The sequence below is a fragment of the Kogia breviceps genome, chromosome 1, assembly GCF_026419965.1.
Source record: "Kogia breviceps isolate mKogBre1 chromosome 1, mKogBre1 haplotype 1, whole genome shotgun sequence".
Lineage (NCBI taxonomy): Eukaryota > Metazoa > Chordata > Mammalia > Artiodactyla > Physeteridae > Kogia > Kogia breviceps.
This window is the reverse complement of record NC_081310.1, coordinates 20,348,596-20,373,107: the sequence shown is the minus strand read 5'-3', so window position 1 is coordinate 20,373,107 and position 24,512 is coordinate 20,348,596. Positions and strand designations below refer to the sequence as shown.

General features: G+C 40.0%; 1 protein-coding gene across 4 annotated transcripts in view; it reads right to left on the bottom strand.

The window, feature by feature from the left end:
- DISP1 (dispatched RND transporter family member 1) overlaps window positions 1-11,545 on the bottom strand; it is a 209,674-nt gene extending 198,129 nt beyond the window's left edge. For all 4 annotated transcript variants that reach the window (XM_067028148.1, XM_067028115.1, XM_067028126.1 and 1 more), the window contains exon 1: window positions 11,438-11,545. The gene's annotated coding sequence lies outside the window, so the exon portion shown is untranslated. The remainder of the gene's footprint in view (window positions 1-11,437) is intronic.
- Window positions 11,546-24,512: the final 12,967 nt, after the last annotated feature.

The following is a 24,512-nucleotide window of genomic DNA, read 5'->3' as shown; positions in this document are numbered from 1 at the left end:
GCACTGTGGGTCATTTAGCATTCCTGGTTCCTGAAGAGTAAATGCTACCTACACAAATATACACCTATCACTATGACAACCAAAGCTTTCTCCACATATTCCCAAATCCCATGGGGTAGGGGTACTGGTACCCAATGGGTTAAGGTATATTGAGCTATACTGAGGTGGGATATGTGGCAACTGTCCCACGCAGCCATTCCTCCTTCTACCTATGGCAGACATGACTAATCGATCAAATACTCTCTCCTAGTGAGGCTGGCCTTTGCCTCAGAATTTTTAACACAACGCTCAAGACAACCATCTCCAATGAATCAGAATTGTGATGTTAAAACATATTTGTCATCCCTAATCTAAAAGGATAGTTCTACACACACACACTCTGAAAAGAAACTGGCTTCCTTTAAGTTTACAGAGCTGAAAAATAACACGGTTTCATTTTAAACCCTAAGGCATGTTTTGAAAGTTTGTGAAAATACTTCTTGGTTGTGACAATGACTGAGGACACTGAAGGCACTTGGTGTACTGAGGAATGCCACACGTCCTGCGACACTAGGGACAGTACTGCACAACAGAGGATTATCCTGCATCCCCCATGATGTTTTAATATCCCACTAGAAATAGATGTGGATGAAAAACCTGTTAAAATTATCTAAGCCTAGACTGTAACTCCATTTAACACATAAACAGGAATTCTCTTTTTCACATTTTTAATAATCACTAAGTCCTCCCAAAATGTAACTGCTCTGAAAGTCAAAGTAAGACTGTACTTAACTTTTCTCTGAATTTTGCCAAGTTATTCACCATTTTGGAAAATCATCTCAATGACAGCAATATAACTCAGTGTATGTAAGTACAATTTATCTGAATAAGCCTGCATTTGTAATGATTTCCATCACAGTAATTCTAGACACAGGTACGAAATGTTAACCAGTTGGTATATGTAGAGCATATACATATTAAGTATATTTAATGACTATTTTTATTTCTCCTTTATATTACAGTTAGAACATTATATTCATTTCTTTGCAGTCAGGTTTGCGAGTAGTTACAGTATATCTATGAATTCATTTCAGGATAGTAAAGAAGGGACTATAAAACATTTGTTATAAAAATAGAGTGTTGGCTCTGACAGGTTAAGAACCACTGATCTAAACTAATGAAGCCTTTTTGACCAAATTTCGTTAACACAGACACAAATCTTGCCCAAAACTTGGAAACAAATCTAATGTGCTTCAAGGGTTCAAACACAACTTTAACTGGCTATCTGAAGCCATTTTTACATAAAAGCACTAGATCTCTCAATATAGGTACAGCTTCCATATCTCCTTTTCCCTTCTGTATAAAATATACAAGAAATGACTGTGAAAGCCAAGTGCTTAGGACCTCTAAGTCCTCCAGCACACTGGAGCTGTTGCTGTGATTACTTCTACCCAATTGTGAAGAGAACTGGCAGTGATTAATAGAGTCAATGAAAGAACCCAGTCATCACTGAGGCAACTGCCCTTGAGCAATAGACACAAAGCTCCTACTCTGAGAAAGTCCATTTTGCAAGAGGGCAGAAATGTTCAATATCTGCACTGTCTATATAAGAGACTACTAGTTTAAAATTTAAAGGTTTGACATTGACTAAAAGTGGAAATAATCTCCACATAAGTCTATCTATTTTATATATATATATGTTATATATATATATAACACACACATATATTAATGGACTAAAGCCATTGGCAAACCTAGCTTCCAAGAATACTAATTATTGTTTCCCTCTATAAGTCTTTTTTTAAAACCTTTTTATAGTTCATGGCAGTTTTAAAGTCTTTAGAGTGCCGATAAGAGTCCATATATAGTTCAAAGACTAAACTCCAAAGCAAAACCATAAACATAAGCAAGGTCAGGTCCCAGAAACTTTCTTTAAATCAAGTTTTCAACTATTCTAGGTTAAGTGGTGACATTTAGTTTTAAGAGCTAAGAGAGATAGGTATATTGGAACATAATTCTAATGATTTACTTTTTCTATTCTTCAGAGACATGCATGTAAAAGTGAGTGGTAGGGAGCAAAAAAAATAAATAAATAAAATAAAGGCTTTGTAATGGCCTATAAGTAACTCTTGGGTCTCCCAGGGAATAAGGCAACCAGATCCAGAGAACTAGCACTTGTCACACTTCTCTGCAGAAAACTTTGTACAAAATTATCCACAAATGATCTGCTTCTAAACCCTACAAGTACAAGGCGCATTAGCTATTTAGCTATAATCAGCCCAAAGCCAGCCCCAACTCAACACAAGCTTTAAGGGATAAGTATTATAAATGAAGAAGACACAGCTGAAAAGGATGGCTAAGAAGCAAACAAGAATATTAAGACCAAAATACATCTCTACAGGCTAAAATGCTGGACTGCTGAAACACAGGCAGGAAAAATTTAATACAGAGTAGGTGTAAGGTCATGTATTTCAATTTAAAAATCAGCCATACAAGTACAGGGACCAGACTAACAGAGAGTTCCTGCAAAAATCTGGGGACCTTTGGCTTACCAAATGCTTACTATAAGAGCAAGATATGTCTGCTTACATATTAATGCAATGTTGGACTTCAATAATATTGAATATGCAGTAATAGAAAGAGTATGGTGTCCACCTTACAGGAAGTAATAGTCCCACTATATGCTGCCTTGATCAGACATCTAAAATAGTGTAAACAATTACAGAAGCCGTATTTTCACAATACTGACAACCTAGAGCATCCAGAATAAGACAATCAGGATAGTGAGAGATCTAGGTATTGGCATTATTTAACCTGAAGAAGAGATAATAAGAGACAGTTTTTTAAATATGTGACAAAATTTTAAATAGAAAAGAAAAAATAGATCTATGTTTCTCTGGCTGATATAACTAAAACCAATGGATAAAAAAACCGCAACAGGTAATTTGGATCTGTTATAAATAAAAGAATAACCTTATAACTTGAGCCACCCAACAACAAACCAAGGTTGTATAAAAAGGAAGTGAACACCTTGTTTCTCTATGTATTCAGGCAAGGGCCTAAAGTCCTCTGGGGTAATAAGTGTTATAAGGGTACCCAAATCAGGTAGAAGATTGGATTAAGGGACTGCTACAGGTTCACTCCAATTCTGCAATGATATCATTTTAAGGGCGGAAGAAAAAGTACAAGTTGAGTCAACAAACACTTTATTTCCCTAATAGCAAGTTATGCTGGTAAAAGGGGAGAAGAATTGAGAGGGCCAAAGTGATTCTAAGGTACATTTAAAAATACATGGTACATAAGGAACTCAAAGTGAGATGCAGTGGAAAAGGGCACTGGATTTAGAGTTAGAAGACTAAGGTTGCATCCCAGTTCCAACTCAGCCTAGCTCTGCAGGATGTAAGGCAAGTCACTGAACCCTTCTGTAGTTCAGGTTTTTCCACCTCAGAAATAGGGATACCACCTGTCCTACCCTACGGATCAGATGACTGTATAAGAAAAGCACTGACTAAATAATTGATACATAAATTATCATTGTTATTATTCTACATTGATCAGAGTCTTCTAAGCTCTGTTCACCACACTTTAAAAAGGATATGGGGAAAAAAAGGATATGAAACAAAATACTAGCAAACAGAATCCAACAACACATTAAAAGGATCATACACCATGATCAAGTGGGATTAATCCCAGGGATGCAAGGATTCTTCAATATACGCAAATCAATCAATGTGATACACCATATTAACAAATTGAAGAATAAAAACCATATGATCATCTCAATAGATGCAGAAAAAGCTTTTGACAAAATTCAATACCCATTTATGATAAAAACTCTCCAGAAAGCGGGCAGAGAGGGAACCTACCTCAACATAATAAAGACCATGTACAACAAACCCACAGCAAGCATCATTCTCAATGGTGAAAAACTGAAAGCATTTCATCTAAGATCAGGAACAAGACAAGGATGTCCACTCTCGCCACTATTATTCTACATAGTTTTGAAAGTCCTAGCCACAGCAATCAGAGAAAAAAAAGAAATAAAAGGAATACAAATTGGAAAAGAAGTAAAACTCTCACTGTTTGCAGATGACATGATATTATACATAGATAATCCTAAAGACGCCACCAGAAAACTACTAGGGCTAATCAATGAATTTGGTAAAGTTGCAGGATACAAAATTAATGCAAGAAATCTCTTGCATTCCTATACACTAACAATGAAAGATCAGCAAGAGAAATTAAAGAAACAATCCCATTCACCATTGTAACAAAAAGAATAAAATACCTAGGAATAAACCTACCTAAGGAGGTAGAAGACCTGTACTCAGAAAACTATAAGACACTGATGAAAGAAATCAAAGATGAAACAAACGGATGGAGAGATATATCATGTTCTTGGATTGGAAGAATCAATAGTGTAAGAATGACTATACTACCCAAAGCAATCTACAGATTCAATGCAATCCCTACCAAATTACCAATGGCATTTTTTACAAAACTAGAACAAAAAAATCTTAAAATCTGTATGGAGACACAAAAGACCCCGAATAGCCAAAGCAATCTTGAGGGAAAAAAATGGAGCTAGAGGAATCAGACTCCCTGACTTCAGACTATACTACAAAGCTACAGTAATCAAGACAACATGGTACTGGCACAAAAACAGAAATATAGATCAATGGAACAGGATAGAAAGCCCAGAGATAAACCCACACACCTATGGTCAACTAATCTATGACAAAGGAGGCAAGGATATATAATGGAGAAAAGATAGCCTCTTCAATAAATGGTGCTGGGAAAACTGGACAGCTACATGTAAAACAATGAAATTAGAACACTCCCTAACACCATACACAAAAATAAACTCAAAATGGAATAAAGACCTAAATGTAAGGCCAGACACTATAAAACTCTTAGAGGAAAACATAGGAAGAACACTCTTTGACATAAATCACTGCAAGATCTTTTTTCACCCACCTTCTAGAGTAATGGAAAGAAAAACAAAAATAAACTAATGTGACCTCATGAAACCTAAAAGAAAGTTTAACAACTTTCTATAAACTATAAACAAGACGAAAAGACAACTCTCAGAATGGGAGAAAATATTTGCAAACAAATCAAAGGACAAAAGATTAATCTCCAAAATATATAAATAGCTCATGCAGCTCAATTTAAAAAAAAAAACCCAATCAAAAAATGGACAGAAGACCTAAATAGACATTTCTCCAAAGAAGATGTACAGATGGCCAAGAGGCACACAAAAAGCTGCTCAACATCACTAATTATTACAGAAATGCAAATCAAAACTACAACAAGGCATCACTTCACACCAGTTAGAATGGGTATCATCAGAAAATCTACAAACAACAAATGCTGGAGAGGATGTGGAGAAAAGGGAACGCTCTTGCATTGTTGATGGGAATGTAAATTGATACAGCCACTAAGGAGAACAATACAGAGTTTCCTTAAAAAACTAAATATAGAATTACCATATGACCCAACAATCCCACTACTGGGCACATACCCAGAGAAAACCATAATACAAAAAGATACATGCACCCCAATGTTCATTGTGGCACTACTGACAATAGCCAGGTCATGGAAGCAACCTAAATGTCCACAGACAGATGAATGGATAAAGATGATGTGGTACATATATACACTGGAATATTACTCTATCACAAAAAGGAACTAAATTGAACCATTTGCAGAGATGTGGATGGACCTAGAGACTGTCATACAGAAGGAAGTAAGTCAGAAGAGAAAAACAAATATCATATATTAACGCATATATGTGGAATCTAGAAAAATGGTACAGATGAACCAGTTTGCAAGGCAGAAATAGAGACACAGCTGTAGAGAACAAACGTATGGACACCAAGGGGGGAAAGTGGTGGCGGGGGGATGAATTGGGAGATTGGGATTGACATATACACACTAATTTGTATAAAACAGATAACTAATAAGAACCTGCTGTTTAAAAAAATAATAATAAAACAAAATTCAAAAAAAAAAAGGATATGAAAAACCTAGAATCCTAATAGATCAACCAAAATAAAGCCTTGTAACTTGACTAAAGAGATAGAAAGCATGTTTTAGGTAGAAACCCTCATGCAAAAATGTCTTACCCAAGGAAAGGTAAAAGGTATTTATTATAGAATAGGTTGTATGTTCTTAAAAAGGATGTTGTTTAGTTGTTTTCTACAGGAAGAAGAAACAAGATTCAGAACGAGAAGAGGTGGATTTAAATGAATGCAAGGGAGTTTTCAGTTAGGTCTAGGGAATAACATTTTACATGCTTGTTTTCATCAAATGAAAATGTATAAGCCACAAAGCAACAAAAAGACAAAGGAATCCTACCTGTCAAGATGATAAGACCCTGGAAGAGGCTATGGACGTTTAGAATTCAAAACCTACCTGTCCTGGATTGGTCAACATTTACTAGCCTTAAGGGAGTCAAATCAGATTGTCTCCCAAGGTCCTTTCTAGCACTAGAACTCAGAGAATTAGAACCAATAAATAACTGTTTATTAGGAGAAGAAATAAAGTTAGCAGTTGAACTCAGGAGTATATTTTATATGAGCTTTCTACTTTAATCAAAAGTGCTCTTATTAGTCATGTACCACAATGTTCATTGCAGCTCTATTTATAATAGCCAGGACATGGAAGCAACCTACCTAAGTGTCCATTGACAGATGAATGGATAAAGAAGATGTGGCACATATATACAATGGAATATTACTCAGCCATAAAAAGAAATGAAATTGAGTTATTTGTAGTGAGGTGGATGGACCTAGAGTCTGTAATACAGAGTGAAGGAAGTCAGAAAGAGAAAAACAAATATCATATGCTAACACATATATATGGAATCTAAAAAAAAAATGGTTCTGAAGAACCTAGGGGCAGGACAGGAATAAAGACACAGATGTAGAGAATGGACTTGAGGACACAGGGAGGGGGAAGGGTAAGCTGGGACGAAGTGAGAGAGTGGCATGGACATATATACACTACCAAATGTAAAACAGACAGCTAGTGGGAAGCAGCTGCATAGCACAGGGAGATCAGCTCGGTGCTTTGCGACCACCTAGAGGGGTGGGATAGGGAGGATGGGAGGGAGATGCAAGAGGGAGGAGATATGGAGATATATGTATATATATAGCTGATTCACTCTGGTATAAAGTAGAAACTAACACACCATTGTAAGGCAATTATAGTCCAATAAAGATGTTTAAAAAAAAGAAGTGCTCTTATTCTTAAGTGATAAAGCAAATAAGATAAAATGTGAGAGAGTGGCAGGGACATATACACACTACCAAATGTAAATTAGATAGCTAGTGGGAAGCTACAGCATAGCACAGGGAGTTCACCTCTGTACTTAGTGACCACCTAGAGGGGTGGGATAGGGAGGGTGGGAGGGAGGGTGACAAAAGAGGGAAGAGTTATGGGAACATATGTATATGTATAACTGATTCACTTTGTTGTAAAAGAGAAACTAACACACTATTGTAAAACAGTTATACTCAAATAAAGATGTTAAAAAAAAAAATAGATGAATCTGAATAAAGGGTATACAGGTGGTTCCCTGTACTATTTTGATTTTTGCAACTTTATTCAATTACTGTGAAATAGTCATCATTTAGGTTTAAAATATTAGGGGTTGAATGATACTTCTTATCTTACTAGTTCTTGTCGGAAAGTCTAGAACTTGATTATGTATCACTTCCTAGGGCCTGCCCTCCCTCCTCTGCTGTAATTAAGACAGTTCACTCATATACAGTGGTTGGTTTTCTCACATCTACAATGTTCTCATCAATCTCCATGCCTTGATCCTCTCAATTTTGAAAATAAACTTCAGTATTTGTTTTTTATTCACATTTCAACCCTTCCCTCAAACTTCTCCAAGACTCCTAATAACCATATAAACTTTGACTTCCCAGCCTCTGCCAGGTCATTCTCAGGGAGGTGGGAGAGGTGGGAGGGATTTCTTTCCCAGCCAGCTGCAGACAAAGAGGGAGCACATTGTCTGTAGGGTATTTTAAAACAATAATAAAAGCAACTAAAAGTCTTTCTGCCTTTTCTCATCACCAGGCACTGGCAATTAGAAACAACATTAGTGTTGAGACACTGCTTCCAACCATTGCAGACAGCTCCAAACATCACCCCTTAATGTGTCACCAGTAACGGTCAGCCTTCCCAACCTCTGCCAAAATCTTTTATCCAATAGTTTTTCTTTTCCTCAGGATCTCAAATTAAAAACAAAACAAAAACTAATAATAACAACAACAAGGACTAAAGGCAATCAGTGTATTTTCTACAGTATTTGTAATTGTGAAGTATATCATTATCACTTTAATAGAAAAGCTCATATATAATTTAATGTGATGCCTCACTCAAAACAAAACTAAGTAGAGTCCATTTATATAAACCAGATCAATTATGATTTAGTATTAAACCTATTTTTCAAACGACAATAATGTAAACAAATGGTTCACAGCCATAACTTAATGCCTGGAGGCTGGAAAATTTGCCAAGATTTATGGGATCAGACTCAGCAGAATAGACAAGGCTCTAATAACATAACTGCAGTCCTTTATGGCTGCTCTGATCGCCCTGCGTCACACTTTGAGGGCCAGGTCATCCTAGACACTATGAGAAAAAAGGTCTAACTCGGTGAAAGAAAAAGGACAAAAAGAGATACTAAAAGAAGAGATCGACTATGTCTCGGCCAACCTTGTTGAGGGCCATCTTGCATCAAAGGCAGTGCAGCAGCTGGATGGTAAATCAGCAGATCAACAACACTCTGCTTGGTATCTCCCTGTCCAGCAGTATTCCTCAGCTGTAACAAATCCTCCCGATTCTACCCAAAGGCAGGGAATGCCTTTCTCACTAGGGTATGCAGATAACTGAAAATGGACTAGATAACAATAAAATTGATAATCAGAGTACAGAACCAAAAATCTCAATATAGCAAGTTACTTCACATATGGTTATTAAAAAAACCAAAATGTGCTAGTATGTGTATATGAAGACACTTTTGACTACAGCTGTTTTAATCGTTCTTCCAATACACAGATACACATTTCACTGCAGCAGAAATAAAAAGAAATAGTAAATCCATAAGAATAACTAGTAATTTGCTGCACCCTGATAAAAAAAATGCCACTATTGGTTAAACTGTTAAATACATCTAAATCCTACAGAATAACACAGAGTAATCCTACAGAATAAACAGAATTTATCTAGAGAAGGCTAAGAAATGTACTCAACAATTAGAACAAATAACAAAAATTCCAAAGATTATCCAGAACTCAAAGCAATCAAATTTCAAACATACTACTCAGATATATAATTAAAAACTTGCCACAGAAGGCTGGGCTCTTGTGTTTCAACAATGATCACATCCTCTCCTATGAACTAACATCTAATGGCCTACAGCCTCTCTCCCAAAACCAAGGGAAAAGGGGGAAGAACACATTTTTAAATCAAGATTATATAGAAAAATCAGATCAACCTTTCGGAAAAACAGTATTGTCTACTTTAAAGAAATAAGATTAAGACATATAGAAATCTACATAACAGTTAATTCAATAACTTTAAAGGTCAGTGTCATCTTTTCACTTTCTAATTTGAAAAACTATTCAATTTGCTCACTTCCATGTTACAGCATTGTTTATGTTTAGGCGATGCTTTCCACTTTTAAGTATCAGCTGTGCCCCTAAACATAAGGAAATTATCTATCTTACTCAAGCATGAATTTTCAAGGCCATCAAGAGTTTATAAGCTGTAGTTAATAATACTATGTTGTATATTTTAAATTTGTTATGACAGTAGATCTTAAGTGTTCTCACCACAAAAAGAAAAAGAGAGAAATTAGTAACTATGTGAAGTGATGGTTTGTTAATTAGCTTGACTGTGGTAATCATTTCACAATATATGTGTATATCAAATCATCACGTTGTACACCTTAAATATATGCAATTTTGATTTGTCAATTATGTCTCATTAAAGCTAGGGGAAAAAAGAGTTTACAAGCTAGCAAGACACCAAGCCATCAATAAACATAAATTGTTCTGGTTTACTTGAATTAGAGCAAGACAGACCACCAAATCAGATCTAAAAGATACCTGTACCAATACAGTAGTTTTAAAAATAAAAAATGCTAACACTTGAAATATGAAACACTTGAAACAAGCAAAAGATTCAACCATCAGATATCACCATCCACCAATGACAATGCTAGGGCTCTCCCTAGGTACCTCACCCCATTTGTGACAAAAATACAAATTTGCCATCTATTTAAAGCTAAAGCAGTTTTTGTAATTATGCAGAAGTGAGATACTATATGACGTAGATTAGGAAGTACATATTAATTGCAAGTCAATTAAACATGAATAAAATGTAGACAATAACTAAAATTAATAATAACCTCTGGTAATGATAAAAGCAAGCCCACATAGTACACGATGGCCAATAAGGAAAACTAAAAATGCTAATGTGTATATAACAACAGAACTTGGGTTATCAATATTTAACAATCTACCAATGGCAAATATATGTTTTCTTTGTAGCAGAAACAAAAAGTAACGGTAAATCCACAGGAATTGCTAGTAATTGGCTGCACCCTAATCTAAAATTGCCTTTACTAGTTAAACTCAAAAACTAAATACAATAGGATAACTTTTAGTAAAAATATACTAGAAAGTTAGGCAGAAAAACAATGAATAGTAACTACAGACGTGACGGCACTGGCTTTCCATGTAATTATCACTGTAATTCCAAGCGCATTTACAAGTTCATTCCATGACAAAGGAAATAACCTAAACCCCGCAAGGTAGAGAAGATTCCAAAAGGAAAACTTTGGTTGGCTTGCTGGTATGAAGACAACTTTAAAGCACTATCTGTTTGACAAAGAAATGCAGCATAAGTTGCACCTGGGTGAGGAAGAGTTCAAGTTTTCCCTGGGAATGTAAATTCTTCCCCGAAATGCACACAGGTTAAAAAAAAGGCACATCAAAAAGTCAGCATTAATTGCAAAGGAGGCAATACGAGTTCAGCATCCAGTAGGTGGCTGGTCATCTTTCTGATCCGTTAGGTCAAGACGTCCTTCTCATCTACGACCCTCAGAGAAGGACTGCTTCCCTCCTCTCCAACCTCCCCTGGAAGCCACCCTTTGCCAACTCGTGCCAACCTCACAGACAATCTGCCAAGTGCCGGGACACTCCCCCAAGTGGGACTGCTCTCCTCCGAGATGCCTCCTGCCCAGTGTCACCCGCCACCCTCCTCCCCTTCTCAGGGCCTCTTCGGCCTCAGGGTCCCCGGTGCCTCCCTCCTCAGCCCCTCACGGCTGCCCTCAGGGCTGCCCCTGTCCTCCGACCCCCAATCCTGGTCCCCTCCCTCAAACCTGGGGTCCCGGTTCTCCCTCCGCCCGCGCGAGGTGTCCCGACTCTCCCGTCCCTACCCGGTGTCCCCCGTCCCGCGGCGCGGGGCGGCGACGGGGCGTAGAGGCATCCACTGAGGAGACAAGTGCCTGGGACTCCCCGGCTCCGATCAGGACCCGGAGCCGGGCTTCCGCCTTGCGCCGGAAGGCATTCGCGAGCGGGACCGGAAGTCCCGCCCCACGAGCTTTCTCCCTCCCGCGGCAGCTGGGTCTCACTAGCTCGCAGAGAGGACTCGCGGAGGAGATAGGGGGTTGCCGGCACTCGGCCGGGAGCAGAAGGGCTTACCCTGAAGGGCCGAGGCGCCAAAAATCTTTCTCCCTGCTGCTTCTCTTTCCAGCGGATCAGCCAACCGACCTGCAGTCGGTTGATCAAGGGTCTCCTCTGTGCACGCACCGGGAGGAGCAAGATGACTCAGACACTGACCCCTGCCCTCGCAATCTAGTTGAAAGTTGACAAAAATATAAACAGAGGTTAATCACACCGCAAGGCAGTATTGCTTCATTCCTTAATCCAAATTTTTATCACCTGCTATATATCACTCATTAAACAAGTAGGCTGTAAACAGAAGAAAGCCCCTATCTTATGGAGCGAGGGAGGCACTAACGTCAATGAACCAGGCAGAGAATAAATCAAACAGCGACCTGTTCCTCGGGAAGCTTAGGGTAGTACAGGGACAGATATATGGGCAAACAAGTGCAATGAAACCATCGAACATCAGAGGAACTAGGGCCGTGCTGAAGGCAGTCGTGTGGTGTAGGGAGCTGGGCCGCCCCAAGACTCTAAAGATAATGGCTCCTCCGTTGAGACCGAAATGAATGATGAATAAGAGTTAAAGTTCAGACAAGGTGGGGAAGGGCATGCAGAGGAGAAGGATGCCAGAGAGAGCTTGGCTTAATCAGGGACCTGGAGGAGGGTACAGTTAATTTAGCAAGGTCTGCGATCAGAGAGGCGGGAGGAAGCACGCCCAGATCAGGAAGACTGTGGTGTATTATGCTAAGAGATTTGGACTTTAGACGCCATGCAACAGGGAATCAGCGCATATCTCTAGGGGAATAGACAAAATACTGAGTTATGGGGTTGACCAGGGTGATTGACCTAGTCATCAAAGAAAAATAAGAACTTGAAAAATCGCGGAGAGAACATTTTACCAGTGAGGGTGCTTTCTCAAACTGTCATACCCAGATGTTAAAAACAATGGATGATTACAACTCTATAAAGGCAGGACCACCAGGACGCAGACCCCTGGGGTTGCCCATTGGGCAAATCACCCCAACCGAGTTGCCAGCTGAAGCCTTAGGGAACCAATGGGCCAAGGAGGAAGAAAGTTCATTACAAGCTGCAGTAATGAGAGCCGTTGCCTCTATTTCCTTGCTTGCTACTACTGTTTAATAAATACCCTCTTGCACACTGAGCCCATTTTTCCTTTTTAAAAGGAAATGGCAGGGCTTCCCTGGTGGCGCAGTGGTTGAGAATCCGCTTGGTGGTCCAGGGAACACGGGTTCGTGCCCCGGTCCGGAAAGGTCCCACATGCCGCGGAGCGGCTGGGCCCGTGAGCCATGGCCACTGAGCCTGCACGTCCGGAGCCTGTGCTCCGCAACGGGAGAGGCCACAACAGTGAGAGGCCCTTGTAATGCAAAAGAAAGAAAGAAATGGCATATCAGTTTTTTCCAATTCTTTTCCTTTTGCCAGCAACAAAATATATTGCAATATATGGAGATAGGATTATGGTAAAATAAAAGGAAGACTGGACATCATGTAGAAAGTCTGTACTTAGAGGGCACAGTATCACCTCTGGGTGGAGTAGAAAGACACAGCTTTGAGTGTTCTCCCTTTGGGAAGGTTAGCAGTCCATTTGTGGTGGTACGTGAAATAACCTAATCATATAGTAGAGAGGTGTGTCTGAAAGAAAGGGAAGAAGAGAGTATGTATGTGTGGTGTGAGTTATGTGGGGTGTGTGTGTGTGTGTGTGTGTGTGTGTGTGTGTGTGTGCTGGGCCACCAAGAAATAAAATATAATAGACACTCCATGAGATGTTTCCCTGTAGCTCACCACAATTCCTCTTTTTTTTTTTTTTTTTTTTTGCGGTACGCGGGCCTCTCACCGTTGCGGCCCCTCCCCTCGCAGAGCACAGGCTCCGGACGCGCAGGCCCAGCGGGCATGGCTCACGGGCCCAGCCGCTCCGCGGCATGTGGGATCCTCCCGGACCGGGGCACGAACCCGCGTCCCCTGCATCGGCAGGCGGACTCCCAACCACCGCGCCACCAGGGAAGCCCCACAATTCCTCTTTTTGTAGGAATGGCCCTGATACATAGGCCAATGCCTTAAAGGGCCATATATTCATGCACAAGTGATCATGTTCTAGGGTTTACCCAGGACTGAGGAGCATCCCAGGACGCTGAACTTTTGGTGCTTAAACTGGAATAGTCCTGGGAAAACTGGTCGTACTATCATGTCCCCTGCAAACAGATTAATCCAGATACGAACACATCTGAAACTAGGGCATTTAGACTCTTCCCTCAGGGAATTTCAAACACTGCATAGGGAAACACAGAGAGAAGATGGCCATTAGAGCTGAGTCACATAAATGACAGTGCCCTAAAGAAAAGATCTATTAACACCCATTATGAAGGACCCAGGACCTGCCTGTTTTCTTTGATTACAGGAGATATCCCTGTGTACTTCCAAAAAAAATTTTTTTTGCCTGACTAGCCAAAGAAGATTTCTGCTACTTGCAACCAAAGTAATCTTGCTTAAGATGATCTGCTCCCAGAGCCCCTGAGCCAAATGATCCATACTCACTGCCACAGAAAACTGAAGTGGATGTAGACACAACCCAAATAGGCTAAGTGGGTCTCTCATGCATGGATTTTAGAGTTGACATACAGCACTCCAATTGGTCTCTCTTTCATGTTGAAATAGAAATGTCACATAAACCTAGGATTGGGTTAGGCATGAGCAAGGTGTCCCATGCAGGTAGAGGAAAAACAGCCAGGGGAACTAGAGGGAAGAGGAGAGAGAAAGGATAAGGAAGAGAGAAAGAAGCAGAAAGAGAAGACAGAATTATCTCAGAGAGGGTCACCTTAGTTCCCATCTTTCCAGTTTTTTATTCCAATCCCTCATGTGGTCCAGCTAAACTTTCTGTCCTTAAATTCTATGAAAATTCTATGTCCTTCCAATAAATTTCCCATTTGACTTGGCTTAGTGTTAGTAGGTTTCTATTCCTAGCAGTGAAACACCAAGACATCAATTCACAAGACGCAAGGTTGCCTTCTCATTCTCTTTTCTGCATCACTCTCTTCTCACCAGAACTTTGGAGTCAGCTTCTCTCCCCAGGCCAACGGCAGGAGGAAGATTTTCACACCTCCACTGCTACCTGGTCCCTACAGGAGAACTGTCAGAGTTACCATGGGGTTGATGGGTGAGGCAAATCATACCATCAATATACAAATCTGGTGGGAGATTTTAGAAACCAGTATTTCAAATTCTTCATCATACAGAGGCAGGAGCTGAAGTCCAGCTAGACGTAGTGGTTTCTCTAAGGTCTAATAGTTCCATGGTCCCAGAGACAGGACTAGTTCAAAATCTTCTCTGTCCGGGCTTCCCTGGTGGCGCAGTGGTTGAGAGTCCGCCTGCCGATGCAGGGGACGCGGGTTCGTGCCCCGGTCCGGGAAGATCCCACATGCCGCGGAGCGGCTGGGCCCGTGAGCCATGGCTGCTGAGCCTGCGCGTCCGGAGCCTGTCCTCCGCAACAGGAGAGGCCACAACAGTAAGAGGCCCGCGTACCGGAAAAAAAAAAAAAAAAAAAAAAAAATCTTCTCTCTCCGAGTAGAGTTACCTGATTATCTGGTGTGGACAGAGGCCGATACCCCCAAGAAGCTATTGTGAAATCCTTAAAATTGTACTACCACCCAGCATCCTCCCCACCTCCCTCCTGGCTTTTGGAGTTTACCCATATCTATATAATGATATCAGCCTGACTGCAGAACCATGACAACTATTCGGGAGACACTTGTGAGTGACAGTGGGTAATAGACATGTTCCTGTGAACCAGGAGAGAACATTTTTCAGGAAAAATTTCCTACTTTTTTTTTTCAGTACTCACTGACTGGTTCAGACAGATAGATGGGTTAATTAACAGAACTAATAAGGTTAGATGTTTAAAAAGTTTACTTACACATCCTACATTTGCTTTATTTCATACATGAGTGTTTTTCTTATCTTTATTTATTCTTTTGACCACCAACATAAACAATAACATCAGTAGCCGTTACATCTAAAACCACATCCTCTTCCCTTTACACATGCCGTAGTTTAGTCATTTGTGGAAAAATAAACTAGTCTATAATGGGAGGTAATCACAACAGCATGTTCCCTGGGGTATAAATAGTCTGGTGCAAAATTATATTAGTAAAAGATTATGAATCAGTGAGAATTAAGGTCATCCAGGGCTCTCCAGTTAATAATTCCCAACTCTACTGCAGGGTACCAAAAGCAAGGTATTTTCTATGAAGATCTCTATCTTCTGTGATCCCAAAACATCGCTTAGGCTATAGTGAAAGTTGACTCTTATTACACTGAGGGTGGTGTTTTCTTCCTAAAGAGGGAGCTGCCCCAGGAATGTTTCAATTCAATTGAAATATTTAAAATCATGACTTTTAATATTTTGGTCTAAATTTTTTATTGTGGTAAAATACAGTAAACATAAAATGTCCCATTTTAGCCACTTTTAAGTGCACACTTCTGCGTCATTAAGTGCGTTCAAAATGTTGAATAACCATCACCCCCATTCATCTCCAGAACTTCTGCCTCTTCCCAAAATGAAACTCTGTACCCATTAAACAATAACTCCTCATTCCTTCTTAAGTCTAATTTTGGTCAGTTTTATAGGTTTGTATATCCCATTAAAATATTTTCAACACTGATTCATATCCTTTTGAGGTAAACATGTTTAAAAATAAAAATAAAATAGTGTCTTATTCACCTCTTTTCCCTTGTGGAATTTAAATGAAACGTGATTTCCACAGGGACACATTGTATAATGATCAGATATTTCTACCTCTAAAACTCACACCAATGGGAATTCCATGTGTAAAAGAGAAACACACCAGGGAAACTTGACATGATACTCATTTATTAACAGAAAGCTTGGGTGGGTGTGTTTGGAAGGTGTTTTATACAGTTTATGATTTTAAACTCCAATCCTTGTTTTTCTTTCTGCAAAAGCAATGGGCATTCCGCAGATCTGACTGGGGCACAAACCACACTTTGTTTTCTTCCCAACAAAATCACAACTAAGCAGGAATGCTCCTGCCAGAGAAAGCTTCACCTGCTAAATTCCAACAGGACTAGGAAAACAAGACTTTCTTCTTCAATAATGATTTCACTCCCCAGTTTGGTAACTGAAATAGGCACACATTTCCTCTCCTAACTTGAAAATCTCACCACTAGGTAGACTGAATTTTCAGCTCTGAGCTTCAATGATACAAACTATTTCCAAAGAAGAAAAATTAGCTACAGGCTGGGAAGATTGAGGCAAAACTTTCCCTGTGAAAACAATTGATGTTATTTCTTAAAGAGGAATATTCCTTCTCTACAAAAGAATCCTGATTAATTAGTAAGGAGTCACTTCCTTTATTTTTAACATTCTCTTGAAAACTTTGAAAATCAAACAATACTGTACAGGTTGGATATATCTGCCTTGAGTAGACATGACAGAATCATAGAGGGTTATTTCTGAGTCCTCTGGTCTTTCATCCTGACATAGACCTTCTCCACTGCAAATACTTACTGCCCAAGAAACTACCCTGAACATAGTGTTGCCAGATAAAATACAGGACACCCACTTAAATTTGAGTTTCAGATTTTTTCGTATAAGTATGTCCCCAAATATTGCATGGGGCATGCTTCTAATAAGAAATTATTTATTGCTTATCTGAAATTCAAATTTAACTGAGTATTCTGTACTTTTATTTGCTAAATCTGGTAACCCTATGGCACACAAGCAAGATTGGTTAACTATTTCTAAAGGAAAGATTTCTTAAATACATCAAGGCTACTTTTCTCCCACCAAAGTATGAATAGAACATTGGACTGTTGATGTACTACATGACAACTATACACCTTTGTATCTTTCTTAATATTTTACAATAAAAAAAGAGAAGCAAGACCAAAGATCTGTGATGGATATTATTAAAAATTAAATGGAAAGTATGTAAGACTGAATCAGAGAAACTGATCTGATCTCCCTGTGGTTATAAGGTAATAACTCATGGATTGGTTGTTATTTAGTATGTGAGTCTAGGAGTTTACCCGAGCACAGAATGGACACGTGCTATTGAACCAGACTAGTCTTTTCACTGTAGTTACTTTCAAAGTACTTTTCTTTAGGGTAGGTTTGGTTGTTTATTTGTTTGGTTTTTGAGTCATGTTGTGTATTTTTTATTCTTCTTTTTCTTTTGGCAATCAAGTAGAAATTTGGTATTAGAGGAGTATAGCCCAAAGAATGCTGGAGAAATTTATGTGGCACTTTTGGAAAATGGAACAGTGAGACTCCATTAACAAATAGATATGGACTCTGCTGACCTCTCTGCCTCTACATTCGCTCCAACAGAGACAAACTGTATATAGTTTCTGAGACATTGCTGCTGCCCTGGCCCAAGGAAACTGCCTACATCTGTCATCTAAGATGCCACGCCTTGAGGCTTCAATGTGGAGGTACTTGCCCACGTCCTCTCCCCACCCAGGTCTCGCTCTACCCCCTGAACACAAAAGAGCACTGCTGAAACCCATCTTGCAAATACAGTTCGTCAAACACCATCTTCATCTTCTTCCTGCAACTCCTCTTCCCACATGGAAGAGAAATCAACATATCTAATTCACCATACTGTCCTTATTAGTCCTTATAAATCAGTCTTATTTTCCTTTGGCCCCACACGACTTTCTTATTCTTCCTCAACTAAGCATACATCCATTCATTTGTTCATTCAACAAATATCCAGAGATCCACTGGTAAACAAAAGAGACAACAATTCCTACCCTTGTGGAGCTTGCATTCTCATGGGAAGGTGGCAGGGTTGGGGGGATGGGGAGAAGGAAATCAACAATAAAGCAATAAAGCAATGTTAAATTTGTTACAATTTAACATATTAATTTAACACGATGATAAATGTTTATTGTAGTCTAACATGCTTATTTAACATGGTGATAAATACTTTAGGAAAAAAACAGGGCCCAATAAAAGGGGTGGGGCTTGCCATTACAATCAAGAAGTGACATTGGGGCAGAGGCTTGAAAAAAGCGCAAAAAAGGCGTGTCTGGGGAAAAGTACACCGAGACAGAAAGAATAGCCAGGGCAAAGGCCCTGAGGCCAGAGCATGCAAATCAAATTCTGGAAATCCAACTCTCAAGCCTGAAACATGCTCCAATGTGTTCAATTCAGCGTAGGCTCTCCCTGGACTCCCTGCTAGAACGGCTGATTTGTTTGCATTTCTGTCTCCACGTGGCAGCCCCACAGACATTTCTCCTTTGGCAGCTGCTCTCTGTTAGGTTTTGCCAGTAGGGGGCATTAAAGCGAGATTGGAAGCCCAGAGGCAGGAAAGGGACTTATTCCTTCCTGTCTACTTCCTGTTTCCTGTCAGCATCATTTATGATGGCCCTTCACCTTAGAAATGGCTGTTACGACAAGTTACCACCTTTAACCCGACTCCCAGCGCCAGCCTCATCAGGCCCCTCACAGTACCTGCTACAGAAATGCAGCCTCACCTCTGAGTGCAACCTTCACTTCCGCCGACTCTCCTTCTCCCTTTGTTTCCACAGCCCTAAAGTCATGAGCTGCTTCCTGCAGCTACTGTCTCCCTATGACTTCAGTGCTCCCTTTTCCCTTTCCAGCAGTCCATCACCCATTTAATGAATTCCCAATACTAAATTCTCTCTGTAAAGATAACTTGGCGTGGTTTCTTTTTCCTGACTGGAACTTGACTGATAAGGGAGCTGGAGTGTAACTTTCCGGAAGTCACAAACCATGTTTTATTCATCTCTGACTCCAAGCACTTAGCACAAAACCTAGCATATAATAGTGCTCAATCAAAATTTGTTGAAAGAATAATGAACAAATATCATATCCACTCACTGGCAAAGTAAATTGAGATCAATGCCTGGACACGTGACACCCAAACCCAGCTATCCCCGTAAGTATTCAGAAAATTGCCTTGGTCTGTCTTGCCGGAGTAGACCATCTGCAGGGTGGTAATGTGAGCAGCAACACCCACTCCCACGCCATCCCCTACACAGAGGACGTTTGTGCGGAATGCAGAGGGCATGGGTGGAGAATGCAGTCAGGAGCAATCAGTCCTTAGGCAGGCTACCACTAGCCCAGGGAGACTTTGAAACAAGAAGAGAGTGTTTGGGTTAAAATTATTTACCAAAAGCGTTAGTGTTTGGTCCACTGCCCACCAAAACCCTGCCAAAACCCTAGCCACTTTCTGACAGGAATTCATAGCAAGACGCTGAACAGCTTATTTTAGTTTGGTCCGAAAATATAAAAGAACATCTCTCTAGGAATACTTGTGCACTGAGGAAATACCACGCCACATTTTAAATGCTAGACTATATTCCTGCAAGGAAATTTAGTTGTAAGAAAAATGAAGCAAATGATACCTGAAAGTAAAACAAAGTTGCCCGGGGCCTTGCACATAGCAAGCATGTAATACATAGTCGTTAAATTCTTCTAATGAGACTCTTCATCAAGGTTGTAATCTAGGATGAAATCATCCTAGAGAACTCAGAGGGCTTTAGATCCCATAACTAGCATGTGAGAGAGAATTTGGCACAGAATCCTTTTGATGTGCTTTTCCACTCCAGCCTCTGTCTCAGTATATAAACTCTCTTTTTTGATTTATTATAATAACCTCCAGACTGGACTTCTTGCCACTAACCCTGGACCACAGCCCACGTTGCTCTCAGTTATTTTTCCAAAGCTCCATTACTTAGTTCAAATTTCAGCTTTGTCACATCCCAGCTGTGTGACCTTAGGTAACTTTATCAACCTCTCTGTTCTTGGTTTCATCAGCTTAAAATGGGGATAATAACAGTACCTATCTCATAGGATTGGTATAAGGTCTAAATAAGTTAACGAATCTAAAAAGACAATGCCTAGCATATGGAAACTGCAATATAGGTGATAGAGATTATTACCACACTTGAAAACATAGTTGGCTTCCTGTTGCTTATGGGATAAAATTCAGTTCATAAGCAGATATGGGTTTTCCTACTCAGAACCTCCAGCTCTCTTTCCAGATTCATCCTCCACCTTCCTCCTCTCTACTTTCCCCTGTAATTACCTATCTCTTCATCCCCTCTGACAAAACCACCCCAGATGTCATGCTCTGAAGCTTCCCAAATGCCCTCCAAGAAGAGGTAATGACTCCCGTCACTAAAGGACTTCATATCTCTGAAGACTTAAGGACCACACTATATGCCATCTCACACATTTGCATATGTGTCTCTCCTCACAGGAATTCAGACTTCCTGGGGGGCAGGAAATATACCAGAAAGGATGGAAATCTTTTTCACAGCAGTGCCGTAACACAGTGATTGACCTACGTAGTATGTGTTCAGTAAATGATGAATAAATGAACAAATAAGTGCGCCAATGAACTAAAAGCAACTCAAAACAGGCAGAAAGAGTTGCCCATTACTTGAAGCCTTCAAGTAGAAGCTGAGTGACCGTCTGCCACATTAATTTAATGAGAAGTGGGTGAGAGTTTGAACCAGATAACCTAACTTCTGAGCCTAAGATTCTAAGAGGAATCCAGGGAAAAGTGTGTGTATATATTTTGCTTGATGTAAATGAACTCAAACTGGACTCTAATATTAGCATTTCATCTTGTCACTCAATATTTTTTTTTTTTTTTTTTTTTTTTTGCGGTAGGCGGGCCTCTCACTGTTGCGGCCTCTCCCGTTGCGGAGCACAGGCTCCGGACGCGCAGGCTCAGCGGCCATGGCTCACGGGCCCAGCCGCTCCCCGGCATGTGGGATCTTCCCGGACCGGGGCACGAACCCGTGTCCCCTGCATTGGCAGGCGGACTCTCAACCACTGCGCCACCAGGGAAGCTCTGTCACTCAATTTTTAAACTAAAAAGAAATGTGTATATATGTACAATATACCAAAAATTGGTTTTCTTTTTTTCCCTCTTTTTAGCTGTGCTGTGCAGCTTCCGGGATCCTAGTTCCCTGACCAGGGATTGAAACCAAGCCCATGGCAATGAAATCGCAGAGTCCCAACCACTGGACCAACAGGGAATTCCCACGGTTTTCAAGCTAATGAATTTTGCAAAAGTTCACAGAAGGAAGAGCTCAGCTTTACTTGTATTACTCACAAGGGAGCATTCTTCCAATGATCCCTTGGAAGATCTGAAAAATGCAAATTTAATCCCTTCCTATTACTAAAGAAAGTCAAATACGGAGAGAGAAGAATGATAAAATGGTAGGTGAAGAACGTAGGTGCTACAAGGAGAGAGTTAAGGAACTGCCAGTGGGACTAGAAGAAAAAATAGACATTAACAGTAAGGTGTACAGTGAGTGACTCTAGATGACTCAAAAAAGCTAGCTGTCAAACAGTTCCAAATCTAAAATTAATGCATTTATTTAAATAATACATAAAATGAGAAAAGTCAAGCAGTAAAAACACTAGCAGTTTTGCCTTGATATACAGTATACATAGCTTGAAAAATACCTCTTTTCATTTAAGAAGTTACTCCCTTTTTCAGAGTGGAGGACTTTCCTTACAAGTGTGACACAAATCATTTTGTAAAACGCAGATGTTAAAGAATAAGCCTGAAAATAAAATCATTCATAGTGACTTTAACAAAACAAGTGAATGTTTAAAATATTAAAAGCACTCAGCCATGACGTGAAATGTAGCTTTTTTTTTTTAATTAACAAAAATAATAGACTGTTTTGGCCAAATCATCTTGACACACTTAAAATATTAGGTTACCCAGTTAACTCAGTTTTCACTTTTCTCTTCCTGTTTATTCATAGACTAAAGAGAAAGATAAACTTTCCCGCTTTTTTTTCTTTTCAAGGTCCCAAAGAGATCTCAATTTACAGAGGTAGATAACATTCTTTCTATACCTCAGAAACCATCAGTTTCTCTGAAAACTGGACTCGCTTCAGGACTCTCCCAGAACTCCAGGCCTTCACATGTCCTTCAAAACATCAAGAACAATCCACTGAACCTTCTTAAAGAGTTCATCCTTAGCAGCTCAAATGAATTTATTACAGTCAGTCATAACTTTTTCTTGAAATATACCCATTTAATTGAATTGAATTTTTGAATTATATGAAAATAAAATAGAATTTTTTTTCAATGAAAGTCTTTCAACAGGAGTGCCCAAATAAAAGGTATAATATTATTCCAAATTTTAAAGCAGTAATTTTCCTACTATTTTCAAGTGGAGGAAGAATTCCTGTCTTACAGTTCATGTGGCCTCCAGCCAGCAGATCTGATTGTAGGCTGGGAAGGGTGTAACCCTGTAAACGAAATGGGAGTCAGCCACCTTTGGTTAAAGTTCACTGTAATCTCAAATATCCTATCCCATTACCCATGTAAGTACACTCAGACTTATCAGATCACTTGAGGAAATTTTTATTTCAAAAATATGATCACTAACACTTGACATTTAGGCCACTAATCATTTTAATGTTGCTGGAACAAGAATTCTGAGAGAGATGGATTCCTTAGGCTCAACTATGAAACGCATTGATCAGCCCTCCCATTTTTCCTCCCTGTTTCCACCCCTTGTTTTGGTATTCACTCATAATTGAGGTGTTAGCTGAAGAAGTCTAAAGCAGTGATCCTCCCAGGGATATTTTTATTTCCCTGAAAAAAATATTTCTTTTTAAAAAATGACTTCAGGAAATAACTAAATGAAGCTGTAACAGGGGCCTCATACAGTTTACCAGAATAGCGCTATAGTCCCAGGCCTTTCCATCCTTCCCAAGGAGGTGTGAAGCTCCACACTGCAGTATCCCTCTACCAACCTCCCTTTTCCCTCGGTCCTCTCCTCCCTCCCCCGCCCCCAAGTTCCTGCAGCTGTTCCAGTGTCGCCAAGTATCTTAAGTTCCTACCTGAGACTGGATGCCTAAAAAAAAGATGTGGAACTTTGAAGAACGATGGCCTCTGCCCACATCATAAATCCAAAAGACCTGAAATGATCAATCCATACGATGAGCCCCTTATCCCATTCTTGGTTAAGGTCTAAGCTTGTGAGTTCCGCCAGGCCATCTCCCCCTCATCCACGCTCTGCATGTTTGCTGAAGTGTTTGCCTGCCCAGGGTCCACAGTAGGCATTTTCTCTTTCTCCAAAGGGCTTGGGTGGAGAGTCTTGGCCTGAATAATTTGTGTGAGCCTGACAAAAAAATAAATAAATAAATAAAATAAAAAATTGAGTCTGGCAAATTGAGCTCAGAGTATTTAAAATATACAAATCCTGTTTTGGGGGACCAGTGGCTTTGCTCCTGGACAGCTATTTCCAGTTTAATGCTGCAGGACCAGTGGCTGTGCGGTTGCCACCCCTTCAGTCCCTTCAGCTGTCTTTGCTGGAGCATCCTTTGCTTTGGGGCTGCTTGTTATTGCTTTCTGGACCTCACCAGAGGTCCGTGACTCTCAACCTCATTTCAGCCATGGCCCCTTCTGAGAACATGATGAAAAATGTACACCTCTTCCCACAAGACAAAGCGTTAGGGCGCACGTGTGCACACACACACAATTTCATATACAATTTGTGTGTGCTCGTGGACAATTCTGTGGTTTGGGTCTTATTTTCAGAAACTTTATATAGACAAAGTTGACCCAATATATTAGAGACAAAGAATACCCTGCATTTATGAAGTCTTTGAAATGTATGGTTCAACACAGCTGTTTATTAGGGGGGCAAGTTTTGAGCAATTAGTCTTCAGAAACCCACTCTGTCTGAGCCAAGCCAAGATGTCTGCTCACCTTAGCCTATTTTCCAGGTTTACGGAGCGAAAGATTCAGGTCTCACTTATTTTAGATACAGGAACGCCAACCAGTCTACAGATTTTTGCCTAAGG